General features: G+C 32.3%; 1 protein-coding gene and 1 long non-coding RNA gene across 2 annotated transcripts in view; one reads left to right on the top strand and one right to left on the bottom strand.

The window, feature by feature from the left end:
• LOC114346096 (uncharacterized) overlaps positions 1-23,738 on the bottom strand; it is a 951,713-nt gene that overhangs the window by 92,122 nt on the left and 835,853 nt on the right. The window lies entirely within an intron of this gene.
• Positions 465-4,556, top strand: LOC126879025 (uncharacterized). The gene is made up of 3 exons (XR_007695940.1): positions 465-906; positions 1,304-3,090; positions 3,488-4,556. It is a non-coding gene; the product is annotated as an uncharacterized LOC126879025 (long non-coding RNA).

Below are 23,738 nucleotides of genomic sequence, written 5' to 3'. Positions count from 1 at the left end.
TAAGGTCAACACAATAATGATCAAATGCATAGTTTACAATTTGTGTTTTTGGAAAGTGGCCGGTAACACAGGTTTTACTGTATATGCAAATTTAAGGAACAATAAGAGAAATAAACTTAAGAATATTGTTAAAAGTTTGTATGTATTTAAATATTTGTTTCTGTTTAAAGACTTTTAATATAGATACTCTGAAACACGAAATATAAAATGTGTTAAACATGTTTATCCCCTTACTGATTCGTTAAATTGATAAAGATAATTTCAATTATAACTGTGATAATTGATAATAGTTAGTTTCCAATAAACAGAATAATTCAATTTGGACGTTACGAATTGTCCGTTACGAATTTGTCTAGTTACGAACTGTCGCCGTTACCGAGTGTCGCCGTTACGAACTGTCGCTGTTACGAATTGTCCGTTACCAACTGTCCGGTTACGAACTGTCGCGTTACGAGGTGTTGTAGCAGTTATGCTACAGACCATTTAAAATTAAATACATGGATTTTCGATTAATTCAATTTAAATTAATAAATTAAATCAACAAGTACTATCCCTCCAGAAATTTCTTTTCGTGCCGCCAGCGATAAAATTAGAAAATACTTTTACCATCACGGGGCTTGCGCGCCGCCATGGATTTCCGTTATCGAACGAAATACCAGTCAGTTTTGGTCAGAGACTCATGAAGTGCGTATAGTGTGCAGCAAAATTTTTTTTTCAAGCGGCTAAGGTCTAGAATCCATCAAATATACGCCCTTAAATGGAATAAAGACATCCTAAATACTTTTTATCAAAAAAAATCCAACGTTTAAAGCAACAGTAACCCAAAGATATACAAATTAATTTAAGTACTAAAACCACACCGAAATGGCGACCAATTAACAGCCGTAAGCTGCACACAGATTCTAGGTAAGCTTTAGAATATCATTTCTTATTGAAAACAGCCGAAATTCATAATTTATATCGTAATTTTGGGATTTAGTTTGCGAGGAGCAGGAGAATTTCATGTAGTTTTTATGTAAAGCTTCCATTTTAAAATCATTTCTTGTCCATTTACTTATCAGTTTTTTTTTGATTGAATAAAAAGATACCACCGGTTTCAAAGTTTTATCGCGCAGATGCATGTGAACGCGCATGCTTCTTTCAATGCTTGGACTGACAACCACTCAGTTCGTCACAGATTTAAACATAACCTAATGTTTTGTTTGGGAGAAATCAGTAATGTTTTGTTTGGTCTGGTACGGGAAATCTAAACTGTTGCAATTACTCATAGAAGCTTTTAAATATTCATTATGTTACTTTGTAGACTTCGCCGCATCCGATAGTCCAAATCCTTGGAATATTGTATAGCATCCCAAGGCAAATTGTTGAAAGCCTTAACTATATTTGCATAACTGATCAACAGGACACCAGTAGCTTGGCTTCCTTTCAAACAGCCTTCCAGACACTTGAGATGTTGTAGTGCTAAGAGGATTTCATCCTAAATAGACCTGTCGTCGTGGGAAAACAGTTTGGAAGATAAGATAAGCATTTATTTTTTTGGTTGTTAAAGTAAAGTCAGGTTGCTTCTCCTTCAGAATTATAATATATTAGACTGTAAACTTTTTGTGTGCACATAATCAGGTACATTTTTGACTAGTTTTGTAATTAATAGGGAGGGGGTGCTAGTTTTGTTTTTTTAAATAAAATAGGATTTCAAATAATCATAGTGGATAATAATAGTTGAGAATAAATCACGTTTTAAAATTTAATAGAGAAAAATATGGGTATAAAAGGGTTATCAATAAGAGTAATTTTCATATTTAAAAGGGTTTTACAAACAGAATTTAATTAAAAGAGTTTCTGACCGACTCATATCTAGTATTTTCTGTATATATCCAGTATCTATTTTGTGAGTATAATACGAGCACATAGATCTGGAACGTTAGATAATTGGACACATGTCAGTCCCAGGACCATTATTTATTTACTAACATTTAAGTTAAGACTTTTGGCTATCCTCCCGGACTTGACTATTGAATTCTTACTAATACTTGTTTACTTGGCACAATAGTGGTGATTTTTGTTATTTTTTAGTGGTCTTTTGGCCGTATCTATCTCTACACCACTATTGTTTATATTATTGATGCTGATACATATATAAGTAAAAGCTATTTTGATATTCTGTAGTATATTTATTATAAATATATTTGTCAATAGTAAAAAAAAAAAAAAAGTAGTGTAAATAGTTAGCTTACTCTATAAGTTTATAGTATTATAGTTACAACGTAAGTGGTTAAGGTGTAATTTATATTTTTTTCCTTTTTCTTCTCTTTTGCCTTTCCTCTTGGTCGTGTTAAATTAAATTACATTATCTCGTTTAATAAATTTGATCAATTACACATCCCTTCTCTGTTTAATATTCTATGCCAGCATATTTCGCGTAGTCTCTATGCTGTACGTCTGATTTTGTCATTGATTTTGTCCCGTCTCCTCAGCAATGGTATGGCTGTTGAGCTTAAAATCCTTGTGGTTTGACACCACAACGTTTCGGCTTTACTGTATCCCTCCTCAGGTTCATCCTAAAGCTATTTAGACCTAGACAATAAACAAAAACAAAAAAAAGAAAAAAAGGTTCTTTTTTTTTTTGCTGGAGATAAGGAAGAATGTAGCAGTTATGCTACAGACCATTTAAAATTAAATACATGGATTTTCGATTAATTCAATTTAAATTAATAAATTAAATCAACAAGTACTATCCCTCCAGAAATTTCTTTTCGTGCCGCCAGCGATAAAATTAGAAAATACTTTTACCATCACGGGGCTTGCGCGCCGCCATGGATTTCCGTTATCGAACGAAATACCAGTCAGTTTTGGTCAGAGACTCATGAAGTGCGTATAGTGTGCAGCAAAATTTTTTTTTCAAGCGGCGAAGGTCTAGAATCCATCAAATATACGCCCTTTAAATGGAATAAAGACATCCTAAATACTTTTTATCAAAAAAATCCAACGTTTAAAGCAACAGTAACCCAAAGATATACAAATTAATTTAAGTACTAAAACCACACCGAAATGGCGACCAATTAACAGCCGTAAGCTGCACACAGATTCTAGGTAAGCTTTAGATTATCATTTCTTATTGAAAACAGCCGAAATTCATAATTTATATCGTAATTTTGGGATTTAGTTTGCGAGGAGCAGGAGAATTTCATGTAGTTTTTATGTAAAGCTTCCATTTTAAAATCATTTCTTGTCCATTTACTTATCAGTTTTTTTTTGATTGAATAAAAAGATACCACCGGTTTCAAAGTTTTATCGCGCAGATGCATGTGAACGCGCATGCTTCTTTCAATGCTTGGACTGACAACCACTCAGTTCGTCACAGATTTAAACATAACCTAATGTTTTGTTTGGGAGAAATCAGTAATGTTTTGTTTGGTCTGGTACGGGAAATCTAAACTGTTGCAATTACTCATAGAAGCTTTTAAATATTCATTATGTTACTTTGTAGACTTCGCCGCATCCGATAGTCCAAATCCTTGGAATATTGTATAGCATCCCAAGGCAAATTGTTGAAAGCCTTACCTATATTTGCATAACTGATCAACAGGACACCAGTAGCTTGGCTTCCTTTCAAACAGCCTTCCAGACACTTGAGATGTTGTAGTGCTAAGAGGATTTCATCCTAAATAGACCTGTCGTCGTGGGAAAACAGTTTGGAAGATAAGATAAGCATTTATTTTTTTGGTTGTTAAAGTAAAGTCAGGTTGCTTCTCCTTCAGAATTATAATATATTAGACTGTAAACTTTTTGTGTGCACATAATCAGGTACATTTTTGACTAGTTTTGTAATTAATAGGGAGGGGGTGCTAGTTTTGTTTTTTTAAATAAAATAGGATTTCAAATAATCATAGTGGATAATAATAGTTGAGAATAAATCACGTTTTAAAATTTAATAGAGAAAAATAAGGGTATAAAAGGGTTATCAATAAGAGTAATTTTCATATTTAAAAGGGTTTTACAAACAGAATTTAATTAAAAGAGTTTCTGACCGACTCATATCTAGTATTTTCTGTATATATCCATTATCTATGTTGTGAGTATAATACGAGCACATAGATCTGGAACGTTAGATAATTGGACACATGTCAGTCCCAGGACCATTATTTATTTACTAACATTTAAGTTAAGACTTTTGGCTATCCTCCCGGACTTGACTATTGAATTCTTACTAATACTTGTTTACTTGGCACAATAGTGGTGATTTTTGTTATTTTTTAGTGGTCTTTTGGCCGTATCTATCTCTACACCACTATTGTTTATATTATTGATGCTGATACATATATAAGTAAAAGCTATTTTGATATTCTGTAGTATATTTATTATAAATATATTTGTCAATAGTATTTGTGCCTTTTATTTCAGTTCTTACTACAGTACATAACATAGCATTACAAGGTAAATATTGAATTTTGCGTTGTTTCAGGAAAGTGTCTCCAGTGTCATTTATTTATTTGATTTCTTGTTGTTTGTTACAAAAATCTCGAGCTGTTCAAATTCTAGGTCCAGAAGGTAGTTTTCTTCACTAAAGGTAAAGTAAAATTAACTTTTCAAATTCTAGGTCAAGATAGCCCGAGTTGGCGCCCATTTTCTTCCTCTTCACTTATCGTACTGTTCGTACCCTTTTATTTCCAGTGTCTCATCTAGTCGCATTGAGTCTTTGTATGAAGAAAAAGGTCTCATTTTCTTCCTTGTATATACTATATCATCATCCAATATCTTTGTTTCAGATTTCAAAACTAATATTTAGTGTAAAAAAGCTAGCCCGAACTTCCCACTTGAGATTTAGTGTCTCTCTGCCTATTTAAGTTAGTCTTCTGAGCTAAGTCCTTCTTAATTAATATCTTCAATAACGTCCCTCTTCTACTTTCATCTCAATTGTACCTTTTACTCCCTCTCATTCACAATACCCATAGTATTGGGTTACAGTGTCTGGTCACGATTGGTGGATATCAGAATACAATAAAAGTCGTTCAAAGTAAGTATATATAAATAATATTTATATTTTCTTTTCTTTGACTTATTTATTTTCTGTTTTGACTCCCCAAGTTCGCATCACGGGAAAAAACTAACAAATGAACATTATTTGTAGCGCACCGGTGAAATAATGTATTTTTTCTACGACCGTTTAATAATATGCTCATTATTCGCTATTTTTGAATAGATAATAACACCCATTACTTTACCCGTGAGTAATAGTTCATTACTCACGGGCTGAAGTTACTCACGGGCTGAAGCTAGGTTCAACTGGCGAATGTCACTTTTAATATTAGTCTTATATAAACTGCAAATAAAATTACTTAATCTTACTTACTACTGTAGACATCATCCAAAAATTTGCCATGATATCATAAAAAGGCCCCTCAGGCTTGTAAACGTCATTAGCCCCACTACCAGTTCCCACTGATTCTTTAACTTTTGTTTTTTGCCTTCTATAGGTCGACATTAGAGGTCCATAGAGGGGTAAGACATTGGGGGTCCATAATGGTCCATAGAGGGTCCACATTAGTCATTAGGTCACATATAGAGGTCCATACAGGGACCATCTGTCCCTCTATGGACAGATGGTCCATAGAGGGGCCATATTTCAGGAAGCGATAGCGGAACTAAGTGATGGAATCTCTATAAACGGAAGAATAGTAAATAACATAAGATTCGCTGATGACACCGTTATAATGGCAGACACCCTGGAGTCGCTACAAGAATTGTTAAATATAATTAACGATGATTGCATTCGATATGGACTCAAAATAAACAAGAAAAAAACTAAATTTATGATTGTCTCAAAAACACAACATGGAAATGGAAAGGTTAATACTAGAGCAAACCCAAATAGAAAAAGTAAAGACATACAAATATCTGGGAACCTGGGTTGATGACAAAAATGACCAAAGCAAAGGAATTAAAGTCCGAATTGAAACTGCAAAGCAAGCATTTATAAAAATGAAGACACTGCTTTCAAACAAAGACCTTCAGTTGCCTCTCAGATTGAGGGCTCTAAGATGCTACATATTTTCTATATTACTATACGGAATGGAAGCTTGGACACTGAAAAGGCAACACATAAGGAAAATAGAAGCGTTCGAAATGTGGTGTTACAGAAGAATGTTGAAAATTCAGTGGGATCAAAGGATTACCAATGTTGAAGTGCTACGACGTTTAAATAAGGAGTTAGAAATTATGAACAGTATAAAAACAAGAAAACTAGAATATTTGGGTCACATTACCAGAGGAGAGAAATATGAGCTGCTGAGAGTTATTATGCAAGGAAGGATCCAAGGAAGAAGAAGCATAGGAAAAAGACGCATCTCCTGGCTGAGGAACCTTAGAGAATGGTTTAACTGTAGTTCATTACAACTGTTCAGAGCAGCAGCCAACAAAGTGACCATAGCCATTATGATATCAAACCTCCGCTAGGAGATGGAACTTTAAGAAGAAGGTCGACATTAAATTGTCCCTCTTCTTTTTTAAATCTTTTATCCAAACAGTGCCATCCTTTAATTGGCTTTTGATGCGGCTCCATGCATCGTATGTATCGTTCCTATTTTTATGGTCTGGTGCCGTCGAATTCCACAAAGTGGGTTCATTTTGGTACAGATTTAAAAAATCAAAAATTAATTCGTTGGTCCATTCCATTTTTTAGCAAAAAAAAATGCTAATAACAACTCAACACACTTTAGCAACACTAAATACAACTGCTGGTGTCAGCAAATGAACAATTTCTTTAACTTGCCAAGCAATGCCTTGTCGTCCATTAAAACAGTGACGCGAAAAAATATCAGTGAAATGCTGGATAGCGAAAACTGACGGTGTCATGAATTTCGGATTTTATGTATGTGACTCATTTAATTTGTAATTTGGCTATTGATTACATTGCGTTTCTCACGTTTTTTATCACTTTCAATGTTTTCGTTAATAGCATATTATGGTGTGAAATGTGTAGTATGGACATTCCATGAAAATCTTTATTCAAAGCTAATGATATTCATAATAATAATGTACCCAAGCTAAATCTTCACAAACTCGCTACAAATGTAGTGCTTGTAAAATTTTTTATTGTTTCGAATGTTTGGTTGTTACTCATAAATCAGAATTATTAATGCAATAATATTCATGAAAAGAGTTATTACATTTTTATTAGTAGCTACTAATAAGAAGAAATGTATTATATTATGATTCAAATCAATAATTATACATATTATGTATGTTATTTTTATCAAAATGTGTTAAATTATCAATTTATAAAAAAACTGGCGTTTAACGTGTTAAAAAATCTTGACAGCGTCCACACGGGCCATTAACGCACCTTTGATCTGTACCGACTTTCGACGGATCACCACAGACGTGTCTGTGCTATCACAGACGACCACTTCCCATGGTGCGTAGTGCGAGCTGGTCCGCGTCTGTCGGCGATATTGCCGATCTTGAGAAGCCGTAGTTACTACGGACTAGGACGGACCAGCACAGACGCGTCTTTGCTACCACGGACGATACGCTTCCCACGGTGCGTGGTGCGAGCGGGTCCGTGTCCGTCCGCAATATTGCCGATCGTGGGAAGCCGCTATGACGTAACATACTTAACGACGGGAGATTATCAAAAATTATCGATTTAATTCAGATTTCTGTAGCTTTCTATTGGTCAGAATCTCCTATGAATGAAATAATCATAAACATTTCAATACTCATTTCAGTACTGTTTATTTTGACGCATACCGCATACTGTATGTTCAAGATATTCGAATTTTCTGGTTTTGATTGTATTTAAGATTTCCATTTCTTTATTTATCTTTCCCAGAATCTCTTTGTTTGTGACGTGATCTGTCCATGATATTTTCAGAATTCTTCTATACACCCACAACACGAATGATCCAGTTTTTTCACTGATGCCGCATTCACGGGCAAAGCTTCAATTCCATTAAACAACATCGAGAAAGCGTAGCACCTAGCCAACCTACGTGTTAACCATAAGTAGGCTAATAGCGACCTGTAACTAGGAAGGGTGAAGTGAGACAATGTCTTTTTATTTAACAAATAGGTCTGCATTTCTTTGTTTTTGTCTTTGTTTGAAGTTGTCGCAAAAATAATGGCATAACATATTACTCGCCTTTTATTGCTTCCATTTTCCGACTAGTCGGTCAGACTCAAATCTCAAAACAAGATTGGCATGATCTTTTCTTCGGAAAAGACCTTCATTTATCTTAATATTTAGACTCATGTAAACCAAGATAACTAATATAACTACATATCCGCCCAAATGGAGCAAAATGTCATCGTAGTTCTCTGACCAGAAAACTGAATATCAACAAAGGCACATTTTGACTAATTAAACGAGAACGTTCATTGCCGGCAAATAACTAGAGCGAATTAAATTAACATAACCATTAAAAGATTGAAATCAACCGGACCCACTCGCGAACTGCTGCTGCTGCCGTCGCCGTCACCGCCGCCGCCGATTCCGATTCAAAACCAACTCCTGCTAAAATTCAGAGACGTACTTTTAACAAACTGAAAACGTTGTTTCCAACTAGCCAGTAATCGAAATAACATGTCAGAATAAAAATCTCACTCTTATGACGAAATATATACTGAGTAACAAAAAAAAAAGAGGTAAACACCTACATATTGATATTTATCAGATTTTAATAATTTTTCTGTTGTCCTCCTGTCTTGTTTGACAATAGAAATAACATTGTCCAGGTAAATGGTGAAATGGGACCTGAAATCCTAAAATGTGAAGTAGAAATGACACTTAGAAATTCCAAAACTGGAAAGACAAATTATGGACCCGATGAGATTCCTACTGAATTACTAAAGCTCTTGAATAATGAATCAATCAATAGGTATAATATTGCATTTATTTAACACAGTATACACTACTGGTATTATACCTCAAGAGTGGCTGTTGTCTACATTCGTTACACTGCCAAAGAAATCCAATGCAAAACAATGTTCAGAACATCGAACAATATCTTTAATAAGCCACCTACTAAAGATATTTCTAAAAATCATCCACAATCGAGTTTATCAAAAGTTGGAGTCAGTCATTAGTAATACACAGGTGAGGTTCAGAACAGGACTAGGTACTCGAGCAGCTCTCTTCGGTATGAATGTTCTTACACAAAGATGCCTAGACGTTAATCAAGAAGTACATGCATGTTTTATCGATTTTGAAAAAGCGTTTGACAGAGTACGCCACGATAAGCTAAGAGACACATAGATAATAAAGATCTGCGAATAATTCTCAATTTACATTGGAATCAGAAAGCTAACATCAAAATAGAAAATGAGTTATCACAAGCAATAGAAATACGTAGAGTACGACAGGGGTGCATTTTGTCACCACTGCTATTTAATGTATATAGTGAAAGCATCTGCCAGGTTTGCAAGCAAACGAAGGAATCATAATCAATGGAGAGGTTGTAAATAATATTCGATACGCGGACGACACTGTACTAGTTGCAAGAAAAGTAGAAGAATTACAACAATTACTTACAAACATAAATATTGCTTGCAACAATTATGGCATAAACATCAATATAAAAAAACCAAGTATATGGTCTTCAGTAAAAACATGACAGAACCAGCACATATTAGTATAAACGGCATTCAAATTGAAAAAGTATCAGGTTACAAATACTTGGGAACTTTAATAAACGAAACTGGAGACCAAAACAATGAAATAAAACGACGTATCGAAATTGCCAGGGCCACCTTCATAAAGATGAGAAAATTTTTCTGCAACAGAGATATAAGCATCCCTCTACGATTAAGAATGGCAAGAGGGTACGTATTTAACACGCTATTATACGGTGTAGAGGCCTGGACTCTCAAACAGAACAACATAAAAAATATTGAAAGTTTTGAGATGTGGTGGTGCTACCGTCGAATGCTGAAGATAAGTTGAGTTGAAAGAATCACAAACCTTGAAGTAATACGAAGGATAGGAAAAGACCCAGAAATTCTGTTAACGATAAAACGAATAAAACTCGAATATTTGGGTCACCTGATGAGAGGTCATAAATACGCATTACTTGAAAATCTAATGCAAGGAAACATAGAAGGAAAACGAAATCCAGGCTGTAGAAGAATGTCATGGTTGCGGAATTTGAGAGAGTGGTTTGGCTGCACCAATAATGAAGTTTTTAGGTCAGCTGTAAACAAGGTCAGGGTAGCCTTGATGATTTCCAATCTTCGATAGGAGTGGCACAAGAAGAAGAAGAATAATTTGTGTTATCAGTGTCATTTACTGACTGTGGACGGCCGTAGATTAGCGGCATAAGGCACTGGTTTCATAAGCTAGAGCGCACGAGTTCGATTCTCGGCACAAACAACGACATTTTTTCATTTTTAAAAATGATCCGTACTTCGGAGGGTACGTTAAAACGTCGGTCCCACTAGGCTAGTGATACATCGACACTAGTTACAGTTGCCATCAAGTTATTGCAGAAAAACTTAATCTTAGTCCTATTACAAGGTCATTTGTATTTTAGTGCTGTCGTTGAAGTTTCAAGAGGTAAACATACTGAATAGCGGGTATAATAATTAAATGTACAATATATTAACATTTTATTACTTTCTACCTGTGCCGGAAACTTAATCACACCACTCAAATACAAATGACTTATAATAAGCTTAAGATTAAGGTTTCTGTAATAGCTTGGTGGTAACTGTATTTCAACCAGGGTTAAAGATGAAATTGGCGCCGGAACAGTCCGAAAGGATCTTCCCGGCAAAAACGCCATACGATATTATTATTATAGTGTCACTTACTAGTAAAATTACTAAGTTTTCAGCTTAATTCGTCAACTTATCGCAGAAGCTGGATTCAATTGTGTGATTTAATTGTGTGTCCATGATTTCTTATACACTTATTCGTGAGTGAGACCTCGTGAGTAAAACCTGCTAAAGTCTGTACTGTAGACGGTGTTGCAAATGCAAGATCCTACGACCTATCATGTCCCAGACATGTGCAATTGAAGACAGACAAATCAGGCGATCGCGGTGTCCAAGGTAAATGGTTATGTTGATTCATGATGGCTAACGATTCTCTGGTAACATGCAGTCTGACATTGTCTTGCAGAAAAATCGGGTTTTGGATGGTGTTAGGGTATGGAATAAAATGGGCTGCGCTACTTCCGGAATAAAGCGTCGGACTGGCATATTGCCTCTCATGAAAATTTGTGGTGATCTGTATACCATAAGCAATAGCACCCGATACCATAACTCCCACGGTGTGGTGAAAGTACCACTATCTGTCAAATTGTGGGCCACGCCTGTCACCACGTCGCAATCTCACTCTTGCCTGACATTCGTGCATCCCGGTCCCATGGAAGTCTTTCTCTACACAAGAACAAACGATTACGCCGATGTTCAGCTGTGGGACGTAACAACCACTGTGAGCGAAAACAAAAAAAGCCACTGTCGTATTCGGCGATGTACCGTTCTCGTACTAACCATCCTTCCATGCTCTTCAAACCAGCGAATTGCGATGGCTCGAGTACTACTGAATCTGTCTCAGAGCCAAAAAACTTAATAGGCGACCTTGTCGCTCTGTGGTCCCTCTGTGACGTCTAGAACCCCTCACTCGGTGCCCTCGTCCTTCCTGATTCCACGCTCGTTTACACTGCAGTATGCTGCGTAAGAATCTGTTGGTCCTCCTAGAAATTTCTCTTATCGATAGACTCACATAACCCGACAATTCGACCCCTCTCAAAGTCACTAGCTGCGACACCCGGCAAATACTACGCACTCTAGGTACTTTGGGCCGACATCGAAAATTCACGAAAAATTAATGTTTTTTTATCACCAAACAATTCACAGAGCCACAACAAAACTTAAGAATATGTAAAAAATTAATAAATTCTAATAAACATACGTAGGTGTTTACCTTTTTTATTACTCAGTCAGTATAGTTCCCAGAAAGAAATAAATTGCTACCGTTGATAACCTGCTCTATTTAAATTTCAATTGTTTCTAACTTAGTCCAAATGTATCATATCATATCACTGTTCTAGAGCCACATGCAAATATTTATTCTTTTTATGTATCTTTAGGAGTCCACCAGAGAAAAAGGGAAATAATGGCACAAAATAACGTTTTTGGAAAAAGTTTTTCAAAAAGCTATACAGGCAAAAACTAAGAGTTTAAAAATTGTGGTATATTCATAAACGCCGAGAAAATTTAAGTGATTGAGCCCCAACATCATTCACAAAAAAAGTGGAAATCTTGTTAAAGTAAAAAGCCATTTAACAAGTAGAAAATTGTAAGTCGATACAATAGAATCTACATTAAGCGCTCAAAGCGAGGTAGATTCTGAAATAAACAATAGAATTACCAATGCGACAACACTATATATTTATGCAATAAACAAGTTTTATCACAAAAATTATTAGTTTAGAAGGCAAAAAAGGTGTTTAGAGCCAATTATGACTGTTTTATTATAACTATAAGAAACGTAGATCCTAGGTACAAGGGCAGATGATCAAAACATGGAAGTCGAAAATTCAGTCAAGTAACAGAAGAAACATAAGCTGACATAAGAAAAAAGCTGATAATAACAACAAAATACGTACGATATAGACGTTCTATGATAACACAACATCCAAAACATATATCTAGGAGAGCGGACATATTCTCCGATCACAACCCGGTTGTTTTGTCGATGAGATGAAACTAAAGAATATAAAGAGCCCTAGCTCCAAAAAATCACAGATACAATCGTAGTAACATGTGGTGGTTTAAATAACAACAAAATAAAAACTAAATTAAATGATTATATAAAAAAATAATACTATAGTCCATTTAAAGCTCATGAATTTTTAGTTTCACTTTGACATTCAAAGAGTATATTATAAGCGTCAGTTTGTGTTTGCGATTGCGATGCCTCCTAAGACGAGTGGCAAAGCTGCTAAAAAAGCAGAAAAAGCCCAGAAGAACATTTCCAAAGCCGATAAGAAAAAGAAGCGAAAGAGGAAGGAAAGCTATGCTATTTATATTTTTTATAAAGCCTACTCAATACCTGATCCTGATACCGGTATTTCCAGTAAGGTCAGAAAAATGAATTTATGATGTTTTTCTACAAGAATATATTTAGTTCAGGGCAATAAGGATTTTCTCGGGACACTCAAAGATCCAGGTAGCTGACTACTTTTTTAGTTATTGTAGATCTATAGAAACAAAACCTACCTGTTTCCTGCCTAGAGTTCGCGTCCGTTTTTTAATTATTAACAATTTGGTGCAAAAATCGCGATTTTTTCGATTTTTTGCACTCCATTCAAAAACTAAACAGTTGACATAAAATTACAAAATTCATTTTTTTAGAATATTGAAAATCCTTCAAAATGCCGATTTTTGAAAGTTAAAAAGTTAATTTGTTGCTACGCAAACTGCAAAATAAGTGAAAATCGTTATTTGTTAATAACTTTTACTAAAACTACCTTAGAACTTTAGTGTTTTAACCAAAGTTGTATATTGGGGTACTTAGCAAATCCGCAAAATTTGAGACTGATCCATTAATTAGTTTAAGAGTTATTCTATTTGTTTATCCCAGAGACCTTTATTTTGCAATAAGATAAGACAAAAAATAATGAAGATAGAGCAATTCTGGGTATTGTAGAACAATGATAGTATCAAAATGTATTAAAAAAAGATAAAAAAAAATGATTAACATAGTCAAAAATCCTAATGCCAAATTTTTAAAATTTTGTAGTTTATAAAAATTTAGAATAACTTTAAAAATGTTGTCCGTAGAAACAATCTTTTTATATATTCGAAAAGATAGTATTTTAACACTAATTTTCAAATAAAAAAAATTAGCCTGGGCTCATTTGGGACAAAGTTAGCCATATGTTTTTTTTTAATTCACAGCTAATTTGTTTATAATAATTAAGGAATCTCTTTAATGCCATTTTAAAGAAGGGATTTTTATTTTTTCTTAAAAAATTTGCACAAACATTATATCTTCACAGCACCCTCTACGATTTTTCAAAAATAAAGTGCAAACGATTACTAGGGGGAACCCACAAATCCAGCGAGTTAAAATACCGAAAACGCAATTTCAAACGAATATAATTTGCTGTATCTCCGGATCAACTCAATGGATTTTGATCTTTCTTTTTAATTGGCATGTAATTTTTACGTACATTACAAATATGCAATTTGTTTATAAACTTATTAATTAATAAACAGTCTATTTTGTTTAAACAATTCTTGAAAAAATATTTTTTCTACAAAAATCTGTTTTTTTAATCATAGTATCATTAATGATAACAGACAAAGTTAAAGTACACTTTAATAAATAAATGATTTTTATTAGATAATTATTTATTGAAGATAATTTATTTATTAAAGTATACTTTAACTTTTTCTATGATTAATAAGGATAGTATGATTAAAATCATAGATTTTTGGGAAACAATTATTTTTTCAAAAATTGTTTAAACAAATTAGACTGTTTATTAATTAATAAATGTCTAGACGAATTACATATTTGTAATGTACAGAAAAATTACATACAAATTAAAAAAATAACGATCAAAATATATTCAGTAGATCCCGAGATATAGAAAATGATAGTAGTTTTAAGTTTCTTTTTTTAGTTTTTGAACTCGTGCATTTGTCGGCTCCCAGCTCCCCCTTCACTTACCACGACTAGTCACCAATTAAACTACATTTTTAAAAATTCGTGTAGAATACCAGCTTTTCTAATATGTAAAATTACTTTTTCTACAGACAATATTTTTAAAGTTATTCTAAATGTTTTCAAACTACAAAATTTCACAAATTTGGCATTAGGATTTTTGACTATATAGTGGAGTCAATGAAGGTTTTCACCTCCGATTTCGTTGAACCTCCATCGATTTTCATGAAAATTGGTAAGTATGTAGGGGATACCTCAAGAAACAAAGATGACATGGTGCCAACTTGCGCTTTTACCCTGGGGGGGGATGCCACCCCTTCTCGGGGGTGGAAATTATTTTATTAAAAATAATACCACTAATCGATAGAGGGACAAATTATAAGTAAAATTTGTTATATAAAGTTATTTCAATAAATCAATAGTTTTTGAGTTATTAAAGATCAAAAGTTTTGATTTTTCCTGAAAAAATCCATGTTTTAAAGCAGTTTTTCATAAATAACTCAAAAACCATAAGTTTCTTCAAAAAAGTTGTTATTACCAAAATCGAAGATAATATAAAAATAAATAAGCTCCTTATTCGAAAAATCCTTTATTACATATACAAAGTGAGTTATATGCAATTGAATGTATATTTTCTTTCCGCGAGTACTCAAATCTTAGTATTCAAGCTTAAATAACAGGAAAACGATGCACTTTGTTAAATATAGATATTAAACATTTTAATAAAGTACTTAAAGGTAACTATCAAAAAGCTATATAAGAAGTCGATAGCATCAAAATTAAGCAAGTTATGATGGAAATAAGAGGACCCTTTCAGATTTTTTAGGGAAGAATGAAAAATGAAACATTCGTCATTTCCACAAAAATTAAAATTTATAGTAACCCATTTAAAACTTTATTTATTTTAACATGAGTAATAACTTCAACAATTTTGACCGGTTTAGAATGCATATTTTCAAAAAAAAACACGATTAAAAAAAATTAGAATTTTTCAAATTTTCGTAAATTTCATTTTCTTTTGATAATAACTCCAAAAATACTCGATATACTTAAAAAATGGTAGAGAACAAAATTTTAGTTTTAACTTTATTTAAACTTTTTCTTTTTTTAATATTTTTTTACGACAAAAAATAACCGAGATAGAAACATTTAAAACCTAAATTTTACTGCGAGAACCATGTAACCGGGGCCCTTTCACCTTGTATTTAAAAAAAAATAAAGGATTTAGAAAATTATGTTTAATACAGTGTTATAGAACTTTTACTTAGCTTTGTAATGGTTTTTGGATAAATCTCATATTTCAAAATTTAACGGAGTTATTTTAAAAAAACCAATAACATTTTCTTTGAAAAAATTTTATAGCGGAGATTTTGTATGTATACAGGTTGTGGGAAGTCCAATTAGTCGTTTGTTGTAGGAGATACGAAAAAAGTTTATTTAGGTGAGATTGGGGCATAGATAATATCAGAATTTAAATACATTTCCAAATATACAGGGCCACCCATATTGACAGGGTGAAACAAAATTATCTTTTGTTTAATGGAACACCCTGTATATTTTTACATTTTTGGATTCTCCTCTATGTTTTATTTCTTAAAATATCAGGTTTTGTGATGTTATACGAAGTAGTTTAAAAGATAATTACGTTTTTATTTTCAAATTTCATAGCAATATTCACCCTTGTATAATTGTAGTGATTTGACATCAGAAAATCAATTTATGTTCAAGTGATTTTTAATATAATCTATTATTGTTAAAAATTATTAATCTAGCAAAACGTTTAATTTTAGCTAATACAGGGTTGGTCGAAACTGAATGAGTGTTTTCTCAAAGTTTGAGAGTATGAGTTTTCTCAAACGGAGCAGCCTGTAATGCCTGTAATGAGCATTGTAATGAAATGCTATTGTATGGCACTTTATTATTTCCCACCATGCCAGTGAGAACTGAATTTATTTTTGAAATCCCTAACTTTATGTCTTTAATTATTTTAAATATTGTAAACGATTAAAAAACAATCAAATTAAATTGAAATGAATAACCAGTGTATATCTTCCACATTTACTTCATATTTAACGTAGCCTGTACCATAACATTGCACAGATTATTATCCCTGTATAGCAACGATATACCATGAATGTGAATTCATACTTGAGAAATGTCCTATATCCAGTCTCACAAAAAAAGGGATTCCTCAAACATAATATATATATGCAGACAAAATCAGCCAAAGTGATTTGCGATATCTAATTAAAGGCCCTACCAAGTTGGTTTTGTTGAATATAGCATGGAAGCACGACGATACTTTAGTGATAAGCGTATTTTTCGTAGTAGCTATAGTATGTTGTTTTATATTATGTATTACCTATATTAAATTAGTTTTAGTATGTTTCGTTTATCTAAAAAAATGTAAAACAAACAAAAATTCTGTTTTTCTTGTAGTTGTTTTTTCGTAGGTATAGATATTGTTTTATATTGTAGTAAATTGAATTTAGTTTTAGTATGTTCCGTTTGTTTGTAGAATTATATTTAATTAGATTTGCTTTAATTACTAAAATAAATAAATTTTCAATTATATTTTATGTATTTGTGGAAAAGGAAACCTAGCATTAGCGGCCACATTTCTATAACGGCCAATTGTTTTCTTCTTCTTCTTCTTTTTTGTTTTTGGTTTCGCTGCAAGGCGATTACCAGCACGATTTATAAGCGATCTTGACGTAGTCTGGCTCTAAGCCATACCAAAATCGCCGACTATGTTCTTGTAAGGAAGCTTTTGATGAGGTGTGATGATTATAATTAAATGAGATTAATTGGGTCAGGTTAAGTATGATTAAAAATTAAAACATAAATTAAATGACAAATAGCAACATAATATAACACGGATACATATAAACAGTTGAGCCTTGCAATTTGTAAGCTTATTTTGTTAATTGCTAGAAAACGCATTGCAGTTTATAAGCTTATTTGGTTAATTGCAAGAAAACGCATAATTACATTGACTGATTCTTCCGTTACGCAACTTAGAATATTGTATATAGAGAGCGGTGTTTTGAAGTTCATGGAAATAAATTTTGTGTATATATCAAAATTAGGAATCACATTTATCGGGCATTCAAAAAAGATGTGGTTTAGATCCTCGAGACGACCACATTCACAAAAAGGATTATCTTTTATATTCATTTTATACAGATGTTGTTTTGTTAAACAATGGCCTGTGCGCATTCTAATGATGGTGGTAGTGTGTCTTCTATTTCTATATGGAAAATTTGAATACCAAGGTTTTGTAGGAAAGAAGTCTTGAATTGTTTTGTATTGCGAAGTCTTCTTCTGGACTAAAGATTTCCATTTTTCTTGGTACTCTATTTTTAGTGGCCGTTATTGTCAGGTTTTAGTATATTAATATTAATAAAAAATTTATAAACTTGATAAAAGAAAGTTTGCTTAGAATTTACTCTATCTAATTATGGGGTTATTTTTAATAAAATAGTGTTCACCCATGAGAAGGAGTAACATCCACGCCCAGGATAAAAGCGCAAGTTGGTACCACATCATTTTTGTTTCTTGAGGTATCCTCTAACTACTTACCAATTTTCATGAAAATTGATGGAGGTTCAACGAAATCAGGGGTGAAAACCTTCAGTGACTGCCTTTTTGGAAATATAAAAGATTAATTTTTTTCGTGATTGTCGATTTGCTAATTTTCTGATTTTTGGTTGCTATAAGGTTTAAAAAATTAATAAAAATTATAAATCATGCACATAAATGTAAAAAAATATTTATTTTACTTAATTAAACGAGATTGCTTGAGCCAGAATGCTGAAATCTGCATTTTTATCATTAAAAAAAAGGTGGTTCACCCCTAAAATGCAGAAAGCGCAACTTGGTGCCATATCACTTTTGTTTTTTAAAGTATCCTCTAACTAATCAACAATTTTCATGAAAATCGATGAAGGTTCAAAGAAATCGTGGGTGAAAACATTCAGTGACTACACTTTCAGAAATATAGAAGAATAAGGTTTTCGTGATTTTCGACTTGTTAATTTTCGGATTTTTGGTTGCTATAAGGTTTGAAAAATTAAAAAAAAGTGTAATTCATGCACATAAATATAAAAAAAAATATTTATTTTTCTTAATTAAACGAGATTACTTGCGCCATAATGCGGAAATCTGCATTTTTTACAATTTAAAAAGTAGGGGTGTATTACACCCCTAAAATGCAAAAGCGCAAGTTGATGCTATATATCTTTTATTGCTTGAGGTATCCTCTAACTACTTACCGATTTTCATGTAAATCGATGAAGGTTCAACAAAATAGGAAGTGAAAACTTACAGAAATCTAAAAAATAATTTTTAAAAAAGGGGTGTATTTCACCCCTAAAATGCAAAAAGCGCAAGTTGGCACTATGTCACCTTTGTTCCTTGAGGTATCCTTTAACCACTCACCAATTTTTATGAAAATCGATGGACGTTCAACGAAATCTGAGGTAATAACTCATATCCACCTTCATTGACTCCACTAATATTAGATAATCTTTTTATCGTTTTTTAGTACATTTTGATAGTATCAGTTTTGTACTTTCATTTGGCATACTCAGAATTGCCCTATCTTCATTATTTTCTGTCTTATGTTATTGCAAAATAAAGGTCTCTGGGATAAACAATTAGAATAACTCTTAAACTAATTAATGGATCGGTCTCAAATTTTGAGGGTTTGTTTAGTACCCCAATACCCAACTTTGGGTGAAACACTAAAGTTCTAAGGTAGTTTTAGTAAAAGTTATTAATAAATAACGATTTTCACTTATTTTTCAGTTTGCATAGCAACAAATTAACTTTTTAACTTTCAAAAATCGGCATTTTGAAGGTTTTTTAATGTTCTAAAAAATTGAATTTTGTAATTTTATATCAACTATTTAACTTTTGAATGGAGTGCAAAAAATCGAAAAAATCGCGATTTTTGCACTAAATTGTTAATAATTAAAAAACGGACGCGAACTCTAGGCAGGAAACAGGTAGGTTTTCTTTCTATAGGTCTACAATAACTAAAAAAGTAGTCAGCTACCTGGATCTTTGAGTGTCCCGAACATGGTCTATTTCTAGCTTATTAACCTGGTCTAATTTATTACCAATTCCTACCATTCACAATAATTCTTACCATTGAATTCTTACCATTCACAATAATGAACTGAAATGCGAAACTGGTGTTTACCTGTAACAAAAAAAAGTTTATAAGCAAAAGAGACCAAGAACTAGAAATTAAAAAAGTGTATTTGAAAGGACATCGCACACATCTTATGGAAAATATAATGTCACTAAAATTCAATAAAATTTATACGATTAGATTCGTTTTAATATAACAATAAATTCTTATCATTGCGCCAACTCTTAATTATGATTAATTACGGCGCAAATTGCAATTAAAGTTTATCGAAATCACATTTTTGGAGTCCATAAAATGTTAGTTTACAATCATTATTGCTCTGAGTGTTGTTCATAACAGCTTAAATCCCGCTGGGCCTAAGCGGATTAGTGAAACTAATCCGCTGATTTATGGAGTACCGAAAATCTGGGTATTTTAAAATATTTTTTCTCTCTCTAACTTATGTACCTACCCATTTGATTTCAGATTTATTTATATCAATTTCTGCTCTTATTTTTGAAAATAGAGAGTTGGCGCAATGATAAGATTTGATCGTTAATTTAAAACGAATCTATTGGTATAAATTTTATTGAATTTGAGTGACATTATATTTTCTATAAGATGTGTGCGATTAAAACAAAAGTAAAGTAAACAAAAACAAAGAAAATATAGCTGACAAGTAATGACTCCTAGTTCCTCACTGTACAATAACATGACCATGATGAAAAGTCGTAAAGCATGTATTTGTAGTAAAAAGGGTAATACACACGCAAGATCTCCCGATCAGAAACCCTTGTTAATAAATTACTATCTATATTCTTTGGTATTTATAATAAACTATATTCTTTGGTACTTGTCTGTGTCTTTTCTATTACTCGTTATTATTTCTTACATAAGAATTTGCTTCTTGTTGTTTAATTTCATTTATTTTTTGATCCTCTCCTGAGGATTTTTGATTAATTGTGGTTTTTATCTTCATGTTTGATGCATTCGTTTCAAAAGTTAAAAGCACAGGTTCGACCAGAATTCCTCCCTACATCCCCTTTGTTGTCTACGCTCTTGCGATGTTTTAGTGGAGGGAAGCGTGGCGAGGGTGAATATAAAAACGTTTTTTCCGTTTTTTAATGTTGATGAAGGTTTTATATTCAATGCAGACCGTTTTGCAAACAGCGCGAACAAAGTTATAAATTACCCCAAGTCTCGATACCGCGCAATTAAAATGGGGTAGGGGACAGTATTACTAATTAATTACATCGGAATGTAATCAACCCTTTTACGACTAGCATTTGGTTAATAATTTTAGTGATATTTATGTTATACGCTAAAATAAGTTGAAGCCAGGCGTTCCACAAAGATATCGTTTTAACTGATTTCATCTCGTAATTTCATAAAACATCCCGACAGTTTTGTGCAGAAAACTACGCAAAAAACATAGAGTTGAAGCCAGGCGTTCCACAAAGATATCGTTTTAACTGATTTCATCTCGTAATTTCATAAAACATCCCGACAGTTTTGTGCAGAAAACTACGCAAAAAACATTTTACATTACCAATATTTCTAGAATTTCCTCACAAATTTGTTCATCAATTTGGTATTGTTCGTCGATTATGTATCGATTGTTCATCGATTAGGTATTTTTAATACTCCCTGCATTCTTATTTTCATAATTGAGGGGATCATACGCTAAGGGGTACAAGTGATAAAATTGTTCAATTGAGAAAAACGGAGTCAAAGTTAAATTTACATAGTAAATTCTACAGCAAATTAATCACATATGAACTTATTTTGAATTAATTTTATACCTTTTATTTATCTAATTGTAAATAGACCAGTAAGGATCTGTTTTTAGGTGGATGTGAGAGGTGGCATTCATATTTTTGCGGATAAAGTTGGTGATAACTTCGTTAATAATAATTGATTTATGCTCCTTCTCAAATATGCCCGGAACATTAATAAAAAAATAAAATATTTAAAAATTTCAAAAAATTTCGTTTTTTTTTTCTACTTTTTTTGCTTATAACTTTAAAACGATTCATTGTTATAAACAAAGAAATTGAGGAATTACATAACATCGATTTTTCGCAAAATAAAACATTTGTATTTCTTGGGTAATTCTAAGCAAAAAATGTTCTTACAAGTTTTTTCGTAGGATGCATAGTTTTCGAGATAAACGCAGTGGAACTTTCAAAAATTCGAAAAATTGCAATTTTTGAACGCGAATAACTTTTGATTAAAAAATAAAATAGCAATTCTGCTGACAGCATTTGAAAGTTTAAGTCAAATTATACCGGTTTTAATTATTTGCATTGCTAAAAATTAATTTTTTTTATTATTAAACAAAGCTATTTGTTTATAAGCCAAAAAATTGTTTATAAGTTTAAAACATTGCTGAGGCCCCTTAAATAATCCGATTTTAATTCTGTAAAGTGTATTAGATAGGTAGAGCACCTCTTTATATGTAAAAAAATTAGACAACTTCTAAATGGTCTACTTTTGGATCAGAAAGATTTTAAAAAATTTGAACTTTTTTAAAAACATTTAGATTGCAAATTTATTATGCAAAATCTATTAGGTCGATTTTAATGAAATTTGGTACACGGTATAAGTATGTTACAAAGAATTTCCTAAGCGAATTACTAAGGTTCTAAGTGCCACCAAAGTGGTAAAAACATTGAATAACAACAGGCGTATTTTGCCCCCTTATTTTGTATTTATTGCTATATTGCAGAAAACGTAATACGTTAAGACATTTTTGACCAGTCGTATATCATACAAAATTCAATTATCTTTTTTTATTTCTGTACGACTTTGTTCCAAAACGAATCGTTTTAAAGTTATAAGCAAAGAAAGCAGAAAAACAACGAAATTTTTTGAAATTTTTAAATATTTTTTTTTTTTATTAATGTTCCGGGCATATTTGAGAAGGAGCATAAATCAATTATTATTAACGAAGTTATCACCTAACTTTATCCGCAAAAATCTGAATGCCACCTCTCACATCCACCTAAAAACAGATCCTTACTGGTCTATTTACAATTAGATAAATAAAAGGTACAAAATTAATTCAAAATAAGTTCATATGTGATTAATTTGCTGTAGAATTTACTATGTAAATTTAACTTTGACTCCGTTTTTCTCAATTGAACAATTTTATCACTTGTACCCCTTAGCGTATGATCCCCTCAATTATGAAAATAAGAATGCAGGGAGTATTAAAAATACCTAATCGATGAACAATCGATACATAATCGACGAACAATACCAAATTGATGAACAAATTTGTGAGGAAATTCTAGAAATATTGGTAATGTAAAATGTTTTTTGCGTAGTTTTCTGCACATAACTTTCGACGTTTTTCAAAATTTTTAAATATTTTAATTTTTTTATTAATGTTCCGGGCATATTTGAGAAGGAGCATAAGTCAATTATTATTACTGAAGGTGTCACCTAACTTTATCTGCAAAAATCCGAATGCCACCTCTCACATCCAAAAATAGACGTTTTTTCACACTGGTCTAAAAAGCTTTTCTAAAGTTAGTATTTATCTTCATTCAAAATATTTGAAATTTGGAAAAAAAAACGTTCGAACTTGTAGCCCTCTGCTTCAAATTTTGCACTTGTTTCTCTTTACCAATTAAGTGAATTAAGTACCTTACGAATTTCTTAAATTCTTAAACTAAAATAAAAGAAAAATAACGTAAAAATTAAACATTTTTATTTATGAAAACTTACTTGGTACATTTTGTGCTATTATTTCACTTATTTTGTACACTTTTTTAAGGGTTTGATTATGCAAAGATACTAAACAAATCACCAAAAATAATATCCAATACCTTACAGGCAAAGGGATACAAGTGAAGTTACAACTGTTTACCGCAAACTGTTTTTAAATATTTCGTAAGTAGTCAAACAAGAACCTGCGATTTA

The sequence above is a fragment of the Diabrotica virgifera genome, chromosome 1, assembly GCF_917563875.1.
Source record: "Diabrotica virgifera virgifera chromosome 1, PGI_DIABVI_V3a".
Lineage (NCBI taxonomy): Eukaryota > Metazoa > Arthropoda > Insecta > Coleoptera > Chrysomelidae > Diabrotica > Diabrotica virgifera.
The sequence above is the reverse complement of the archived record's forward strand: the minus strand, read 5'-3'. Positions and strand labels throughout refer to the sequence as shown.